We start from the raw sequence: 16253 nt of genomic DNA, 5'->3' as shown, positions 1-16253 counted from the left end.
TCTGTCCTTCCGCTTCTTGCCCCCTACCCCCCCCCCCCCCCGTTCACCTTCAGATACCTGGGGCTCTACGACACACTTGTGCCTCTTTAACTCTTTGCCTAGGACTCTGTGTATCACAGGATTTACAACTGAAATGTCCCGACCAGGGCTCTGCTAATACCCACGGCACTGAGTTTCCCTGGATATGAGCTGGAAACCAGTCTCCTCCGTCTTTATGGTTACTGTGGGACCCTGGTCCCGAAAGGTCAGGTACTCTGGGCCAGAGATCAAAGAACAGAAGGCAGATCCTTAAAGAGTCAATAATCACATAGAGATTCAAAAGCATTGGTTTAGCCTAATATCACAAGTGAACTGGGCTTTCTCTGTCATTTGCTTGCTATAGATGACATTTCACATTCATCCTGGAAGGCACCTTGAGGTGAACCTAGTCAAGTGGTAGGTGTTCCTCTTTCACATTGTGTCAGTTTAATTAAACAAAAAAACACGATAGTGGTGGTGCATGCTGTAATCCCAGTGACTCAGAAAGCTGAGGCAAGAGGATTGCAAGTCTGAGACTAGCCTCAGCAAGTTAGCAAGACCCTGTCTTAAAATTAAAAATAAAGGATGGGGGACGTAGCTCAATGGTAGAGCATATTTAGGTTCAATTCCCCTACTGCCAAAAAACATTACTATGGAAGTTTCAGGATCTAAACAGTCTCAGAGACTAAACTTGTCTCTTTACACAAGAATATTAGGTCTGACAGATCACAACAGGGTCATACGTGTTTCGTCCTTCTATGACAGTCAATCACTACCTAGGTAGGAGCAGCCCTCAAAAGTCTGTAGCTAAAGAATATTCCATTTCTGTACTTAAGACAGGAATAAGGGGAAGTGTTCTATCCAGAGTAAATCAGCTCATCTCCTTCAAGCTCAAGTTCTTCTTTAGAAGGTGGGAGTTCAACCAGGCGTGGTGGTACATACCTGTAATATCACTGATTTAGGAGACTGGGGTAAGGAGGATCGCAGGTTCAAGGCCAGCCTGGGCAACTTAGTGAAACCCTGTCTCAAAATTAAAAAAAAATAAATAAAAAGGGCTGGGGATAGAATGACCTTGGATTCAATCCTTAGTGCTGAAAAACAGTTTGTAAATAATGTGGGAGTTGAATTTCTAATGGTCATTTTTCATATTATCTTTCTATGATCATGAGACAGTACTAATAATGATGGTAGTGGCTGAGGCTGGGGGCTCGGTGGCAGAGCACTTGCCACAAAAGTGTGCACAAGGCCCAGGGTTTAATCTCCAGTACTGGGCAAAGAAAAGGAAGCAAAAGCCAATAATGATGACAAAAGTGTTCTGAATTCTTTATCTCATCTTATCATCAGAATTATCCCAGACTGTGGGGAGAATATTATTATCATTGTCTTCCTTTTACAAAGGAACCACCTTGATCAAAGACATTAGGAAGTTTTCCCAAAATCATGCTGCAACACTGCAGCATCCTGACCTCTGTCCACTCCAGGCAGCCTCCAGGAAAAGGGTCCTCAGAGAAGCCTGGTGCTCTCAGATTGGTGTCCTAAGACCGGACAGGAGGGCCAGGCAGGCCTGGGAATGGCCACGGGGTGGGGTACAATGTTGCCACACTTGGAACACAGAACAAGCAGCCTCAGGTGACTGAGCTCTGGGAGGTCTGCTGTTCAGCAGCCCATTTCCTTCCCAATTACCTTAAGTCAAAACATAAGAAACTCACGTCCATTTGAGTGAATAAGCGATTGGCTCCAAATCAATCAGCTGGTCACTCACACAGCTGTTCTTCAGTTCCAGGTTTTCTGACTCCTCATTCAGTGCTCTTCTTATTTCACTATAGTGTCACTGATCCCCCAAATAGTCTCTGCTGTGGGGAAGGAGAGGGTAGGAAGAGCAAAAATGCTCTATATTCCGTCTTAACTGATAAACCAGGAAATTAAAAGGATAGAATAACCTCTGCCTAGAATCACAGAATCTTCAAAAATAGAGGAGGGTTTTTAAATAATTAAGCTTCCTTTGACCTTATGCATCAGTTGAAATGTTGGCTTATGCTCTTATTACTTCTATAAATTTTAAAAAAAAAAACAGTCTGAAGATTAAATTGAAAATGCGAAGTAGGTGAATGTTTGCTCCTTACTTTCCATATTTTTGGAGTCTGTAATTTTTATCCACCCTTTCCATCTGTGATTACATAGATTATTAAACTCAGGCCCATAGAAATTAAATTACTTATCCAATATTACAAAAATACACTAAGCATTATGGTCCAGTTGGAAAACTACAGACTTTAAAGTTGGGGTGAGCAGGGTTTAAATCACACTCTGCGACTTACTGTGTGATGATAGAAACCTTGAGCACCTGAATGACCTTCTCTGAGATGCAGATTACACATCTGCCTTTAAAAATCCACACAAGTAGCAATGCCTTCTTTGTAAGGTCATAATAAGAAACAAATGAGATAAAAGGTGAGAAAATCCTGAGCAGACTTGAGCCCCACCGTCTCTGGTTTTAAAAGAGCGTAGGCTCAGGTTCTTTTTCCTTCCCCTCAATGACTCCTCAATTGATTTCAATCCAGCTACTGCTAAAGTGTCCTCACTAAAGTTACTAATAGCTTCCTAATTGTCAAATTCAATAGTCTCACTTCACCTTCCTGTAGCATTTCACACTTGTGACCACAGCTTCATTCTTAAAAAAGACTCAGTCCAGTGGCTTCTGTGGCACACGCTATTCTCTTCTTACTGTTTTTTGTTTATTTTGTTTGTTTTTGTTTTTGTTTTTATTTCTCAATTCCTTCTTTCCAGATTCCTTCACCAGCCCCTTCTCTTTCTTAAGTATCAGCTTTCTGAAGAGCAGTGTTCATCAGACAGCAAAATAGAATGCTGGTTGCATTTTTATAAAAGAGGAGAGAAATGGTAGGTAGGATAGGATAGGACAGGAAAGGACAAGACAGAATGAAAAAAGAAAATACCAGAGGACATTACCCTCTAATAAAACCATTTATTGTTTCATAATCTTACGTATCTTTTAGTTACACTTACATGAATATGTATGAGCCCATATGTTAGTCAGCTTTCTATCACTGCAACAAAAATCCCTGAGATAATTAGCTTATAAAGAGAAAAGGTTCATTTGGCTCACAGGTCTAGAGGTTCCAGAGTAAGATCAGGTGGGCCTATTGCTTTGGGCCTCTGATGGATGTGCTAGATGGCAATGGTAGGGGACATATGATGGCACATCAAAATTGCTTCTAACATGAGCCATGGAGAGAAAGGGAAAAGAAAGACAGGACAAGGTCCCATATCCCCTTCAAGGGCACACCCCCAATGACCTAAAGACTTGCCCCTAGGCCCCGCCTCCCAATACCTGGGAACCAAGTCTTACACACATACCTCTGAGAGACATTCTGCATCCAAGAAGCATGTGTGTTCTAGATAATAGCAAAATGTAAATAAAGTTTTCTGTGGTCTGTGGTCAAACATACTGTACTAAGTATGCCTTGGTTTTCTTCTTTTATATTTTCTCCCTGGGTGAGTTTGAACGGCATATATAGCACACACTATCAGTTAAGAGCTGAAAAACCTCCATATCCATAGCTTAAAAACAGACATCTCACAAGAAATCCAGATTGGTAGACTCAACTGCCCAAAGATTGTCATCTCTCTGACTCTGAGCCATTTCAACTGCAGAATACATCCGTGCTCGTATCGCCCCATAAATACGATCTTTGTAATCCACTAACTTAGCTAATGGTAGTAGCAATGTCCACCCACTAATTTATTAGTTTGTTCATTCCACAAACCTATGAGCCCCTATTGTATGCCAAGAAATGTGTTATGCATTGAAGATAAAGAGATAATGACAACATCATATCTGCCCTTAATAAAGTCACGAACATAAAGGGAGTCATAAAACAATTCTTTCCCAACTGTAGAGATACATCCAGCATGCCGCAAAAATAAAAATGGGCAAACCAGCCCAGTCTGAGGAGTTTTCTAAAGCTACAGAACTAAACCGAGGTTTAAAAGAAGAACAGCTGCTAACCAGTTCACAAAGAAAAAAAAGACAGTGGAGTTGGGAAATAGATTGTGTGTCTGTGTGTGTGCACGTGTGTGAGGGAAACTGAGGAAGAAAGGCACTCTAAAGAGAGGGCAGCATGCGTAAAAATAAAGCCAAAAAAAAAATATCTGGGTGAAAAATTACAAGAAATGAGATGTTGCTAAACTTCGAGGGCAGGAAGTGAGAGAATGGATGGCGGCAGAGATCAGGCCGTGAAGCTCCTCCGATGTCATGTTAAAGGCTTTTGATTTTAATCCTGCAGGAGATGCAAAGGCAGTGGAGGGTTTTAAGGAAGGGAGAACTAGGATTTGATTTGCATTTTAGATAGAGTAGTCTGGCGGCTGTGTGGTGGATGATTTTGTGGATGATTTCAGAAGGGTACGGAGGAGGCTTTTGTAAGTAGTCAAGGTAAATTATAATGGAGATTGCAACCAGGATAATAGAAAACTGGCTACACACACCACAGTAAACGGAAGGGAGAAAATTGACTTGGTCAGAGCAGAACTGGGAAGACCAAACTGGCCATCCAGTCATTTAAGCCCAAGTCCTGGAGTCTGAGAAGACTCCTCTCCCCATCTTGATCCTCCAAATTTAATCAGCTATTAAGGTCTATCTGTTTTGCCTTCTGCACGGCTCTCAAATCTGTCCCTCACTTTGCCTTTGCCTCTGACTTAGTTCAAACAGTTCATCCTCTGTGACAAGCACGATTTTAATATTTTAATAACTCCTCACTGTCTATGAGCAACTGTCTTGCTCCTCCTCCTCTTCCACCCATCTGCCACATCACCAGCAGAGCGACGGAGATTTTTCTTGAAGGCCAAACTCAATATTTCTTACTTCTCTATCACCTAGAGATAAGCTAAAGGCCATCTAGGATCAGAGTCTTGCCCATCTTTTCAACTTCGTTTATATTGTCTCCATCTTTACCCCTCGCCTTGGTTGTGCATTGCCAACACACTTGCAGTGTGTTTTCCTTAAATGAGAAAAAAAATAAATAAAGGTTCTAGTTCCTTGTTAATATGCCTTGGTACGCGGAGAGGTTGCCTCTTTCTGGAATGCCCTTCTTTTTTCCCCCACCCTCACATCTGCTTGGAAGACTGCTCTTCCTCCTTGAAGACTCAGCTCAGCCACATCCTCCCTGACATCCACTACAACTCGGAGCAGATTGGATCCCACCCATCTTCACACCATTACTGCAACCAGTGCATATGACTACTGGAGCACTGAGCCCAGTGTATTATATAATTAATTTGTGCCTGTCTGTCTCCCACCAGACGGTAAGCAACTCAAGTTCTTTCTGCTGTTGACAGTCTGAGCAGTGCTTGGCACATGCTGGTTGTTCAACGTATGTTTACTGAAAAAATAAAGAAATAAAAAAATTGAATGAACAACCAAAATCACTGGAAGAAGTCTCTGTCCTCTCCCAGCGATCATTTCATAATATCACCATTCTTAATTTTTATTAATTTTTATAATGGAAATAATAATAGAGAAGTCATGAAATGAGACCTGAGAACTTCATGACCTTTCCACTCTTCCACCTCAACAGAGTAGAACATTCCATTTTTTCCGGATCTCCAGTTTTCATATCCAGTCTTCTGAGTATTTCCTATTAGATGGGTTCCTATCAGCTTAAACTCAGCATGACTTAAACAAAGCCAACTACTATGAATTGAAAGCTCCTGTCTCCCCCAAGTTCATAGGTTGAAACCTTGATCCCCAATGTGATGGCATTTTGAGGTGAGACATAATTAGGTAATAAGAGTGGAAGCCCCGTTGATGAGAGTTGTCTCCTTCCAAGAAGAAACACAAGAGAGAGGATCTTTTTCTTCACCCTTCAAGGACACATTGAGAAGGTGGTCTGCAAACAGGAAGATAGTACATCCCAGACCCTGAGTGAGACAATCCCTTTGTCTTGGACTTCCAGCCTCCAAAACCATGAGAAATGAATGCCTGGTGTTGAAGTACCCAGCCTACTGCTGTATTCTGTCACAGCAACTGAACTCAGACACAAATCTTTCCTTCATCCCAAAATACTGCACCCCACAAAAATCTTCTCCTGACTCCACTATATCTTTCCACGGCTCAGCATTTTCAAGCCACTCACATGCCAAAGCTGGGAGCTGTCTGCTTTCTCCCTCTGGCTTCCCATAACCAACCCCAAACATGAACCCCTCCTTTCCCTTCCCAGCTCTGAAGGTTATTTTACCTGGACTTGGGATTTCTGTAATCACCTTTTAGTTGATCTTTTTAGAATAAGCCTTTAGATTTTTGATTGTTCGATAGGTAAGCACATAATCATTGCAAAAAATATTAAACAAACTATATTAAAAAATTATAGCCCCTTGATGACTTAAAACTCCTACTCTATAAATGATAATTGTCAGAATTCAAGATGCATTCGAATAATAGGAACGCTGACCAAGTGCCTACTGTGTCACTATTCAAATAATATTAAATAGGTTCTGTAATCCTCACATATCATACAACCCTAAGGGCATCTGTATAATTCCTGTATTTGATATCCATATGAAGAAAATAAAATAGATTTCTTAGAAAACTGGGAATGGAACCACCATTTGACCCAGCAATCTCTCTCCTTGGTCTACACCTAAAGAACTTAAAAACAGCCTACTACAGAGACACAGCCACATCAATGTTTATAGCAGCACAATTCACAATAGTTAAACTGTGGAACCAACCTAGATGCCCTTCAGTAGATGAATGGATAAAAAAATGTGGCATATATACACAATGGAATATTACTCAGCAATAAAAGAGAATAAAATCATGGCATTTGCAGGTAAATGGATGGAGTTAGAGAAGATAATGCTAAGTGAAGTCAGCCAATCCCCAAAAAACCAAATGTCGAATGTTTTCTTTGATATAAGGAAACTGATTCAGAGTGGGACAGGCAAGGGGAGCATGAGAGGAATAGACTAACTCTAGATCAGAGGGGTGGGAGGGGAAGGGAGGGGGTGTGGGGTTGAATGTGATGATCATTATAATCGAAAGTACATTTACGAAGACATGAATTGGTGTGAGTATACTATGTATACAACCAGAGATATGAAAAATTGAGCTCTATATATGTAATAAGAGTTGTAATGCGTTCTGCTGTTCTATATAAATTTTTTAAAATTTAGAAGGCAAAAAAAAAAAGAAAAGAAAATATGTAGGGGCCTAAGTATCTTGCCTGAGGTCACATAGCCAATAAGCAATCATTCATTTCCTTTAATACATATTTGCATGTATATAAAAATATAACATACACACCTATATTGTTTTAAGCTTTTTCCTGTTTTATACCAAAGGAGTAATATTATGTGTATGCCTTTGTATTTTCACTTAACAATAATACATCTTGGATATTTTTCCACCTTGGTACATATAAATTTACCTCATTCTTTTTAACTGTAACCTGTTATTACAAAGTATGATATAGCATTATTTATTTCACCAATTCACTATTGATGGATATCTGGGTTGTTTTCAATTTCTTACCACTGGAAAAAAATGATGTGATGCACACCTCTGTACATAAATCATGGCATTCATGTGTGAATAGATCTATAGCACAATTTGTAGAAATAGCACCTCTGGTATTTCCATTTTTAATTTTGATACATTCTGCCAAAGCATCTCCCAAAAAGCTTTGCCGATTTACATTCTCGATCATAATATATGAAGGTGCCTATTCCCCAAACAATTGCCAACATTGAATGCTATTTTAATTTTTAACAATCTAATGGGTCTCTTTGTTGCTTTGTAATAACCTAAGGCCTATTTGGTGCCTTAACTTGCATTTCTCAAGATCCAAATGCAGTTGATCATCTTTTTAGATGTTTATAGGACAATTATATTTTCTTCTGATAATTCCTGCTCCTATCCGTTGCCCAATTTTCTACTGAATGTTTGCTCCTTCATGTCTAATTACTGGATACTTTGTTTATTATAAACTTTAATATTTTGGTATATGTGTTGTAAATAAAATTTTCCCAGCCTATAACTTATCTTTAAATTTTTTGTCTATGGTGTTTACAACGATGTCAATGAAAAACTCATGTAGTAACTCTTGCCAATTCTTTCCTTTATGGATTCTGGTGTTTGCTTAAGAAGGCCTGCCCCACTCCAAGATGAAATTTTTTTTCAGTAGTTTAAAAAATTTGTATTGTTAGCACCAGTCCTTCTGAAATATATTGTTGCAAATGAAATTAGGAAAGGCTAGAGTTATATTTTGTCACCCCAACAGACAAACATATGACAAATGATTTCAATGCCATCAATTGGTCATTGATCAGAAGTGTATTACACGATGTACTACACATGTATTATACGATGAAGACAGGACTCTTCTTCATACACTAAATTTGTCAGTTTGTAGCTATGCTCTCTCTTATCAATAATTGATATAATTGTAAAATACCTTAAGGCAGGTCAAAACCCCTGTTTCCCCTTATCCCCATGTGTTTAAAAAAAAATCTTGCCTATTCTTGGTTCTCTCTTCCAAGGGAATGTTAGAATTGTCTGGTCAATTTCATAAAACATCTTACTGAAATTTAACATAGTGCCATACCGAATTTACAAATTAAAAATTAATACAGCTTAACTATACTGAAAATGAGGATTCATATTTAAATACTAATCAACTCACATAATAACCTGCTACAATTCTTTTTTCAACTGATGTTGGATTAAAGATTAAGCTTTTCAACGGCGGGGGATATAGCTCAGTGGTAAAGCATTTGCATTGCACATGGTGGGCACTGGGTTCAATCCCCAGCACAGCATTAGAAAAAGAAGGAAAAAAAATATTTTCAGGGCCAAATTGTCAAGTATCACCCTCCCATGTCTGGTTTAAAGCCATCTCACCAAATTTATTTTCCTTTGTTATCCACAAAGTTTTCTTCAACCAAACTCTATGCTAAATAATCCTTCATTCCCTATGTTAGAAACAATATGCAATTAGGAGAGGGGGAGAGCAGACACATCCTTCGTCCATTCTCATTCTGAAGCACTGACATTCTGGGTCCACCCTTCACACCATAAGACATGAGGCAAGAGTAGGTGTGTCTTCCTCATTAACTTAAAGAAGGAAAATAAGGGCTTTCTACAACTACGTAACTAAAGAAATTCACTGTTCTTTTCAGTATTTGTGGGACAGAGATATTGGTGCCAAGCAAGGCAATGGATGCTGGGAAACCCAAAGAGACTTCACTGGGTCCAAACTTGCAAGATGCAGGATGTGTTTCGTGCGGCATCTCTGACAGCAAGGTTCGCAGTAGAAAGGTATGAGGAAAGGTTAAAACAACTGAGATAACACTACCTGAGAAGAGACAAATGAAACTGAAAAATGTTTCAGGTATGCATTCAAAACTCAGAGGAGCTGCATTACAGCAAAGTCACCGCAACGAGGGGGCAGAGGATCAGGAATGACAAGGGGTCAGGGTGGCCACACGAGGGTAGCAGAGAGCAGGCTAAACAGAAGAGACATGGGTTAAAGGGAAGGAGTTACTGAAACTGAAAATCTGGATCCAAGGAGTTCTTTACCTGCACACAATGAGCACAGGACAAGCGTCTACAGCACATCTCCAAGAAGGAGTAGGTACTGAGAAAGGTAACTAGCATGGAGTGAGTTCTAGATGCTGGGAGTTTCACATAAATATCCTCACTTAGTTATCTTCATAACAAATCTCTGAGACAGACATAATTAAAATCTAATACTTAACCAATGAAAAGTCTGATCTCAAAATGGCACGGCTGGTATTTAACTATTGAGTCAGAGGTGTCTCCTTCAAATGGGCCCAAAACCCGGTTAACTTTTTTAGAGTTGGACACACAAGTCATTTTTAGGCCTTCAGGATCCACAGAAAGCTATCTATGGTTTCACATAAAGGCAGCAAGAACACCTTCAATGTATTCCCTTTTATTTCTGGTGTAATCGTAGGAATAACCATCAATCTTATGTGCACACAGGCACTAGCACACACGGAAGCCCTGAGACTGGAAACTCTGGTGAAAAATTTCAACAGGCACCATCTGATGAGGAATTAACTCTTCTAGAAGTAGCAAGCTCTAGAATTTGGGGTCCTGAAGAGATCTTAGGACTCAAATGGACCACGACATACCATAAGTTAGCCAGAGAGGACAGTTTAAAAATAAAGAATAGCAAGAAACATACAAGAGGGACTGGAATACCATCTTGTGTTCAACGTATAACCATCAGCCTCACTTATCTACTGGGACCTGTCCTGAACCCAACTATCTAAAAGAAAAGGATCAGACAAGAAGTCCTGAAATGACAACGGAACCGGCCGAAGGTTAAGGATTGGGACGTTTCACCTAATGTATAAGAGGTTGAGGTACAATTTAATAACAGTCTGAAGGCCCCTAGAGGGACATTATATAGTGGCTAGTAAACAGAATGGGATGTCTTCTTTCACGAACCAGAGGGAAAAGACTTAAATGGCACTCGGAGGTTTACTTTGGACTTAGACAAGACTTCTCAATTATAAAATCAAACTGTAAAAATCAAAGAATTTGAACACTCTTCTCCAAAGATGCTGATGAGTAGCGGATTCTTTCATGCATCCATTCAACCAGTATTTAATAAGAACCTGTTATGTGGCAGGCTTTTTTTTTTTTAATGTGTAAGACCCTTTAAGTTTCTGGCAATACACCTTTAATTAAAGTGGACAGAGTTTCTTTTCCCGTGGAGCTTACATTTATTAGAAAAAGGACTATATTTTAAAAATAAGTTACTACAGAATGGGCAGGAATCTCTGAGAAAGTGAAGTTGAAGCTGATATGCAAAAGCAAGAACAGCTCAGCCTAGGGCAGAGGAGAAGGGTTCCAACTCCGATCAGCCAGTGCACATGTTTGGGGTGGACAAGTGCATGGCAGACTAGAGATATTTTAAAAAATAAATAAATAAAAATAAAACAGGAAAGCAGATTAAGCAGGCTTTTACAATGTTAGGGATCATCAGAGATGAATAGTCAAGAAAACTCGTTGAATGACTCAGTGGTGGTTTTTTAATTTGGAATTTTTTTATTTTTATTTTTTGTATTTGTAATTGGACACAATACCTTTATTTTATCTATTTATTTTTATGTGGTGCTGAGGATGGAACCCAGGGTCTCACGTGTGAGAGGCAAGCACTCTACCATTAAGCCACAACCCCAGCCCTAATTTGGAACCTTAACGCAACTGTGTTCTTAAAAGAGTATTTACACACAGGGTTCCCTCCATGAGCTCTTGGTCAGAAGATGCAGGCTGAAGTTGAGTTGTTTTCTGAGATCCTCAGGGTGTAGGAATCACCTGGGAACAACTGTTGGCATTCCGATCAGGAATCTTCTTTATTAGCATATGAAACAGGAATATTCTAGGTGTCTGTGTTCTTTTTAACAGGTACCCCCAGGTAACTCTTTTCATCAAGCCCAGATGGGAAGGACCAGAGAGTTTAGAGACACACTTAAATTAAGATCTCAGCTTCGCCAATTCATACTGACTTAAAGGAAGTTACCAAACTTCCCCGGCTTCATTTTCCTCATTTATAAATACTACCTGCAAGTTGCAGGGCCCTGCATAAATACTAAGTAATACAGCATACGCAAAGTGTCAGGCACATTGTAGGCACCCTGTAAATGCTGAATGAATAAATCCATGCACAAAATAGGAAACTTATGCATGAATGAAATGTTTTATACACACACACACACACACACACACACACACACATTCACTTCCCTGTTTGTAGTGCTTGTTGTTTGAGCCTAAAAGCTTCCTTATCACCAGAAAGTCCAAGAGCTCAGAGAGTGGAGTGGAACCTCCATTGTCTGTCTCTTATTTAGGCTTGCTTCTCTCTCCCTCCCATTCAACTGGCCTCTACCCTCTTCCTTGACAGCAATGTCTACATCATGTATTGGTGTCGGGGTCCTATAACAGTGTCCTGCGTGTTTTCTCTACTTTACCCATAGAATCCAAGACAGGACCACACTCAGTGGGTCCTATTCAACATCATGGCACTGAATTTGTGGTCCCCAGAAGGGTCAGACTTCTGCATCAAATGATGTGTATCCTCCTATCCATCCATCCATCCACCACTGCCAGAGTTATCGCTCTAAAATGCAAATCTGGCACTGACATTTCTCTGCTTAAACCCTTCAATGCCTCCTTGTCTGCAGAATAAAGAGCAATCTCTAATATGAATTCCCTTCAGTCCAGCCACAACTATGTGGTTTCCTTCTTTGCTGTTTCTGCATATACTGTTCCCTCTTTCACAAGGTCTTGCATTTCCTTTTACACCTGGACAACTCCTAATCTTAAGGTTTTCCATAAATTTAATCTCTATCTCTTCTCTGCTCCCACTGTGCCCCCTGGATAATTTTACGGTAGCATTTTTCACATGGTATAGTAATTCTGTGCTTGCAAACCTATCTTCCCCACTGGACTATGAGTTCCTTGCAAGTAGGTTTCATTACTTACTCATCTTTGTACTCTCAAGTGACTAGAACCAGACATAGAAATTTTCTCATAGCATTTTTAACATCCACTCCCATTTTATTTTTTTCTGAAAAGCAAAGCACTACTATCAGATTGGTTTTAATTATCAAGTATTTGCATCCTTGAATATTATCCTGTCCTTAACTCTCACAGAGAAAATGAGGCCCCAAAATGTGGGAACTAGGGATGGGATAAGAGAATCCATTGAGTCTTTTATTTTGTAATTTAAAAAAATGAAAATCTGAAAGTTAATAAGATATCTTTTGTATGCTGAGAAAAAAAACAATCAGGTCAAACCACCAATCAATTTCAACTAGCATTCAGCAAGACACATAGAAAGTAAACCATAAATAAATGAATGAATGATTAGGGAGCTCTGTTCTTATACACACCAAGTTTGCTCACCAGGCGTGATTATAAAATGAGGAAATTCTTATTTGACTTCATTTATACTTACAAATAGAACAGAATGTTTCTATCCAGAAATTTTCTAGAATATCTCTTTGGGAACCACCTGAAGAACCAACATCTAAGTCAAACTATAAGCTATTACTATCACTTTGCAGAAGAATCTTATTTTTGTATTTCCCAGTATGAACTACGAACTTATCCATAAAGCTCGGATTGGAAAGATATGTGGCTATTTTCAAAATTAAAAGCTATCTTCCAATGATAAACACTTTCCACAAAGTGAAGTGATGTAAAAGGCTGTGATATGCTCAGGTCAATTCCAAGAATTACAAAATGTATCTTGAGTAAGTGGATGAAAATATTGCATATGTGTATTAGAATCAATCACTTTATCTTACATAGCATGTATTTCTGCTATCAAATGCATACCCACCTGCACGGAGTACACCGATGAAGTGTGGTTACACACATGCATGTATGTGTTTATGGAAAAAAGTTGATTAAGCCTTTATAAACATTTTATCTTAATCCGGAATTAATTGAGAATCTACTATTTTTTTTACTATCTACACACTGAGAATAATGAGATTCATGAAATATCATTTCTGCCCTTAAAAAGTGCAGTTAGAGAAGAAAAAGTGGACAGACCATTGCGACACACAAAAATGTGTTAGAGTGGAGGTGCATATTCAATACAGTGGTAGCACTTAGCAAGAAGTGATTACCTCTAGGTAGAAGGCTTCACAGAGACAGCAAAAGCTAATCAAAGTTTGGATGGATAAACACAAGCACAATTTTCACCCAATCTAATGAGATGGGAAATCCCGGTATAGGAAATAGTATGTGCAAAGACACTGAGGCATGAAACAACACAGTATGTTCGGGAAATTACAAGCCATTTGCTATTGCTGGAGCACCGAGTGCAAGTTGGGGAACATGGAGATGTTTTATTGGAGAGGTTACGGATTCCCATGTAACTGAAAATGCACATTTTTGTTTGCAGATGATTATATGTGTCTACTGTCTTTCCACAATACATCAATCAGCCTGTAGCTGAAGCAATAGTGACACACATATTTATTACATGATTTTATTTTTGCTTGAAGTTATCACAGAAAATTTGCCTGGTCTCTGCTCACATTTATTCTGTTCCACTCTTACTCTCTCACCTTTTCCTCCTTTCCCTGTGAAATGCAGTTATCCGCCTCCCTCCCTCCTTGCCTTGTCTCCTCCTATATCCATCTGAGTCCATCTACAGTCTTCCAAGTCGTCCTCCTGTCTAATATCAAGCAACTCCCCTTCTGGATTTCAGAACCAAGCCCAAAGGGCCTCCTGCTAAAAGCCTTCCTGGGTAGGTGGAAAGGTTAAGGATTTGAGGCTAAGGATTTTTTTAAACAAATCTGCATTTGAAGCCAAGGTCTCTCATCCTTCATCTTTGTGCTTCTGGGTCAGTCATTTCACTTCTCCAAACCTCCCTGTCCTCCTCCACAAAAGGGATAATGAATACCACAAACGGGGCTTGTGCATATTGTGAGAAGTGTAAAGGGCTTTGTAGCGAGTCTGGCCTCTAAAAGTTTTTGCTAATTATAAATTCAAAGTGTCTAGTGATTTTCATGCCTAAGTCATATACACACACAGGGTGATTTAATTTGGTAGATATTTACCTTGACTTTATCTGCTTTTCTGGAAAGCTGTGGGAGGCACTGCTGCTGCGCCACAACTCCGATTAGAACGATGCCCCCTGGGGTTGTGCAATATGGCTACTCTGGGAAGGAGAGGAGGCTTTTCTCTGCAGTTTGTTTCTTTCTACAGTTTGAATATTTTAACTTTATCCATAAATTAACCTTAATGTGTTAAAGTGTCAATAGGGTCTCTGGGCAGGGAGATTTGGGACTAGTTTATTTTGAAGAGCCAGTTTCTATTTTGTGCTACTATTTATTTTTGAAAAGAACGAAGCTAATCACAATAAGCTTTTAAGAAACTCAGAATTTTAGAAATCATTTTAGAAATCATCCCAGTCAGTATTATTTAGGATTTTAGAGGAATTCAGTCAAAAAGTGTTCATTAGGGAAGGGAGACGGGTACAGGGGAATGCAATTAAATTATGTGATGCTCATGTACATATATGTAACAGTGATTCCCACTGTTATGTAAAATTATAATGTACCATTTAAAATGAAAAAAAAAAAAAAAAGCCAAATCAAAAAGTATTTCTTAACAGAAAGAGGAGTGACCACAGCTGCTCTGGTCAAGCAGGCCTGAATCTGGATCCACTATTTACAAATTATATAATCTTGTTATTCCTTTGTTTCCTAGTATTGGGAAGGGAGGTTAGAATCAGAATCACATCGGTGTCCTTTGAGGTACTAAAATGAGACACTACTGTATATCTGAAACACCCAGCACAAAGCACTGCACATGATGGTTTCTCAAGAAATGGAACCTAGCCTGGAGAGGTGGCTCACGCCTGCCTGTAATCCCAGCGGCTCAGGAGGCTGAGGCAGGAAGATCACAAGTTCAAAGCCAGCCTCAGCAAAAGGGAGGCACTAAGCAATTCAGTGAGACCCTGTCTCTCCATAAAATACAAAACAGGGATGGGAATGTGGCTCAGTGGTCAGTGCCCCTGAGTTCAATCTCCGGTAATTCCACCCCCCCCCCAAAAAAAAAAAAGAAAGAAATGCAACTTGTGATAATTTTTTACTATGTGCAAGTTGCTTTCCTGGTGGTCGGCTTCAAACTGGTTAGCATGAAGATGCGGGTTGAAACTGGCAATTAAATTGGGGTTGGCATTCAGATGAGTAGGTAAAAGTCTGTAACAGATTAGGGTTAGGACTGAAATTAGAATTCAATTAAGGTTAGAATTAAAATGCATACGGAGGTCATTATTAAGGATGGTGTTAATTAAAACTGGATAACAGAAGTGAGAAGCAGCGTGAGGAGTACTGGATTAGCTGGGTGGAAAGCTGAAGAAGAAAGCAATGTGGAAACCTACGTAGAATTCACCGATAATGGGAAAATCGGAGCTGGAGCAGGGTTAGAGTGTGATGCAGAATCTGAATGGATATTGAGCCAAGTCCTCTGAGATTTCCCCTCCAGGTGCTTCCATCCCCTCCCCCAGACGAATATGTAAATTTCCGCCCTCCCCCCCATGCAGGCTGAGTTCCTTCCCTCTCCTCTCCTGAGCAGAGCAGCAGCAGCAGCGTGGGGAAAGGAATGCCCGGGGCCCACACAGCTGTGTCCAGCCCAGCACTGGTGCCAGCACCACATTCCACACCCC

This window comes from Marmota marmota, unplaced genomic scaffold (genome assembly GCF_001458135.2).
Source record: "Marmota marmota marmota unplaced genomic scaffold, marMar, whole genome shotgun sequence".
Classification (NCBI taxonomy): domain Eukaryota; kingdom Metazoa; phylum Chordata; class Mammalia; order Rodentia; family Sciuridae; genus Marmota; species Marmota marmota.
The sequence above is the reverse complement of the archived record's forward strand: the minus strand, read 5'-3'. Positions refer to the sequence as shown.